Here is a 4438-nt window from a genome sequence, read left to right on the forward strand (position 1 = left end):
GGTTGATTTGGCTGTTGTCCTCTCTACTAGCTTCTCTTTTTAGGACTCGAAAAGCTCTGTTTTGATCCGACTTTAGGTTATCTAGCTCACTAGTCCACCAAGGTTTTGGCTTTGGTTTCTGGCTAACTAGTGGGGTGGATTCTTTTAGAGCTGTTTGTACTACTGTTGTAATATCTTCTCCTAGTTTCTCTAGTTTCTCTACTAGGGAATTATCCTGACCTAATAGGATCTTTCTTGATAGATAGCTAGAGGTGTGGGGTAGGTCTAGTAGTTGTGCGGTCGGTTCTCCTAGATAGCGTGCTTTCTTAGCGGTTTCCAGAAAACTCGAAGTTGGTGGTGAGCTACGTTGTTTAATCGCCGCTATTTCTAAGTCTACTATAATTAATTAGTAGGCTTAAACTACTGCCCTAAAGTTAGTCTAAGTTACACTGTAGTTTAACGCTATCTATTTTATAGAAGGGTTAATGTAACGGGCTGAACGCCCTTTGGATAGCTCCTCGATGGAATCTCGGGCCAAGCTGCGCGCGCACCATCTGAACTACGTTCAGACCGAGCAGCGCTCAGACAACGCGCTCAGATACTCCGGCATAACCTTTCTCTGATAAGTAAATAAACACCACGTAAGTAGAGTAGATAGCTCCTTATTAAATACAACCTCTTGTATACCTCACGATTGCTTCCTAGAGCGCAGCCCCTTACATTTTGTATTTAATCCTAATTAGACATAAGCCTTAGGCAGACTATCTTTTAACTAAGTTTTAGAGCGTGTTATTAGTGCAAGCTAGTAATATAGAGTTAGTGCTGCAATAGGTACAAAAGGCCTTTAGTGCAGCGAGAAGGTAGACCGTCATAAGACAGTACACCTAGGGCAGAGCTTTGCAGGAAGTTCAGCCGTGAGAGACAGTAGGCGAATTAGTCGCCTAAGACCTGTCTAGGAAGTTCTATTGTGTCTTAGAAAGCTAAGCTATAGGCACAACGTCGCGTAATAAACTACCTAAAGGCCACTTGGGCCTAGTGTATAGTTAGCTAAAAGCGGACGTTGTAGTGAGAAGTCCTGTTGTTCCTCTATCGGACGAGGTGCAGGCCGTGCGATTACTCTCAATAGGAGACGAGATCCCACGAGCGAGATGGCAAGACGCAAGTCTTCCTAGGGACGCGACACAACAGCGACAGAACGCTGTTTAGATTCTGGCTAGTAACAAGGACAGCTAAGGGTAAGCCCTACTAGTCCTCACCAACGAGGAGTAGGCCGCAGTCTAGGACTGCGCGAGCGGATCGAAGAGCGACCGGAAGCCCTGCATATTAGCAGGCAAAGAACGAGACGTCCAAAACGAATTAGGCAATGGAGATTAACGTTCTAAACTTGAATGTGGAAGAGCTGGCGGCGTACGCTGCTGCTAAGAACCAGGTAGGAGTATTAGATGAAGAGATCCTGCGCGAAATTACACAAATGCTTAGAGAGGACGGATGGAAGGAGGCAGCAATTGGGCCAACGATTAAAGCGGTCGCCAAACGATCGGCCGTTGTGGGAGGAAAGGGCTCACTAAGGCAACGAGGCTCGCCGAAGGCCAACCAGGATGCCATGGCCTAGATGATGAAGCTGATGAATTGGTTAACAGCCCAGAACCAGGTGCTAACGGAACGGCTTGTGGCACTCGAGCGTAACTAAGCTAAGGGGCGTTTAGAGTCGTCCTATAGAGCCTTTACGCCTCCCCTAGCAGCAGCCGCAATTGCCAAGCCAGCTACGCGCAGGAACAAGTTCTCGCACCTAGAACCATTTAATAGAGATCAAACAAAGTACGTAGCGTTTAAATATAAGACTTAAGCTAAGCTCTAGCACAAGTACAAAGGAACTTTGAGCCTCGCTTAGATTAAGTACGTGGTTAGTAGGTGTACGGGCAAGGCAGCGGATGTACTTCTACCCTAGGCAATACAGAACTAGAGTAAACGCCACATTGAAGACCTCTAGAGCTTTATGGACCAGCAGTTTGACGACCCACACTAGAAGTCTAAAGCACTTAATCGCCTTTTAACTCTTAAACAAGGCAAGCTCTTAGTAAGAGACTATTACATGGAGTTTAACTATCTTAAGATTCAGTTAGGCGAGCAGTTTGGCGAAGCAGCTAAGAAGAGTATGTTCTTAAAGGGCCTTCATACTAAGCTGCAGGAGGCTCTTGCTACAATTGATAAGAATCTATCGTACGAGCAGCTAGTCAATAAGGCAGTAAGAACGTCTGACAACCTCTACTAGGTAGGTCTCGTTAAACTGCGCGCAATGAGCTCCTAGGTGGTAGATCGCCCTACTACGACAACCGCTTAACACGAAGCTAGTCCGGACGTTATAGACTGGGAGCCTTTGAAGGTTAATTAGGCGCGAGAAGCTAGAGGCAAGCCATAACGACCTTCGCCCGACTGCTATCGCTGCGGAGAGCTAGGTCATATCGCGAAATACTGTCAAAACGCCACCTAGGTTAAGAAGGCAAGGCCCGCGCTAAGCAACGTTGGACATAAGCTGCAGGAGGAAGTCGATTAGGTGCCGAGTAGCGAGTTAGAAAAAGAGTAGCTCTAGACTAGAGTCTTGGTCTAGAGCCTCTAAAGATGGATTGGCAGATACGTAGCGAATAAAATTAGTTTTAGCAGAAGCATATGCGTCCTCTACTAATTACTGTAGATCTTATTGTGAATAATATAGTAAACGCTGTTGCGCTTATTAACTGCGGATGCCTATGCTATACACTAATTAGCAAGAGATTCGCTTACCGCCACTGTCTAGAGCGCTTTTAAATACCTGCTTGAATGATTGAGGGGGTGAATGGTAAGCTATTGGAGATTAATGAGGTTGCCTGATTCTCGTTTAAGATGCATAGGTACGAAGAGACTGCCTACGCATATGTGATGAATTTGTCCTCTAGTGAGGACGTGTACCTTGGTAGAGGATGGATGAACCACTAAGACGTGTTAGTAGCCCCCGCTAAGAAGAGCATTTTTATCTACTTAAAGGGTATTTAAGTAAGGTTAACTAAAGGGGCTCTACTAAGAGGAGTTAGCTAAGTCAACGCTGCAGCGTTTGCGGCCCTAGTTCGCAGACATAAGAACGCTCCGAACAGCGTTTAGATCTTCGCCGCGTTGATCGCAGATATCGATAAGGCGCTACAACCCAAGAAGCCCGTAAACGTACGAGCACTACTACTAGCGCAGTATTAAGAGTTCTACGAGCTCTTTAACCTAAAAGAAGCTAAGAAGCTGCCACCATACTAAGGGCCAGGAGTGGACTACAAGATTAAGCTAGAGCTAAGGGATGCTTAACCGCTATAAGGACCTCTTTATAGTATGTTGCGCAGAGAGCTTCTAGTCCTCTAAAAGAAGCTTACGTTACTTCTTAAGAAAGGGTTTATCCGCGTAAGCAGCTCGCTAGCCTTAGCTTTAGTATTGTTTGCTAAGAAGCCTAAGAGAGGGCTTTAACTGTGTATCAATTATTAGGCTCTAAATGCGATTACAAAGAAGGACTGGTATCTATTACCACTTATTCAAGAGACGCTCAATAGCTTAAGCAAGGCTAAGTGGTTCACGAAATTGGACGTTATCGCAGCCTTCCACAAGATCCGCGTCGCACTAGGCGATGAGTGGAAGACAGCCTTCCGTACGAGATTCGGATTGTTCGAGTAGCTAGTTACCCCCTTTGGCATGGCGAACTCCCTAAGTACCTTCCAACGATATATTAACTGGACCTTAAGAGAACACCTAGACGACTTCTGCTTAGCTTATCTAGACGACGTGCTAATCTATACTAACGGCGATCTGCGCCAGCATTAAGAGCATGTCTAAAAAGTACTTAGTAAGCTACAAGCCGCAGGGTTACAAGTGGACATTAAGAAGTGCGAGTTCGAAGTTAAGACGACTAAGTACCTTAGGTTTATTATTAAAGCAGGCAAGGGGATAAGCATAGATCTAGCCAAGATAGCCGCAATTCGCGAGTGGGAGGCACTAAAGACAGTAAAGGAAGTAAGATCGTTCTTAGGATTCGCAAACTTCTACTAAAGCTTTATTAAGAACTTTGCACAGCTAGCCGCACCTCTTACTAGACTTATAGGCAACGTCCCCTTCTAATAGGGACCTAAAGAGCAATTAGCCTTTAATAAGCTAAAAGAGATCTTTATTATAGAGCTAACGCTGGCGGCGTTCGACCTAGATCAGGAGACAGTGCTCGAGTGCGATTCGAGCGGCTACGCGGTAGGCGGAGTGCTATCGCAGTACGGTGATAATGGAGTCTTATAACCCTGCGCGTTCTTCTCGCGGAAGAATAGCGCGCATGAGTGCAACTATAAGATCCACGACAAGGAGTTACTCGCGGTAGTACGATGCCTTTAAAGAATAGGACTCTAACTGCGTTTAGTTGAGAGTTTAAGGTAATTATAGATCACAAGAATCTAGAGTACTT

Source organism: Exserohilum turcica (genome assembly GCF_000359705.1).
Source record: "Exserohilum turcica Et28A unplaced genomic scaffold SETTUscaffold_2, whole genome shotgun sequence".
Taxonomy (NCBI): Eukaryota; Fungi; Ascomycota; class Dothideomycetes; order Pleosporales; family Pleosporaceae; genus Exserohilum; species Exserohilum turcicum.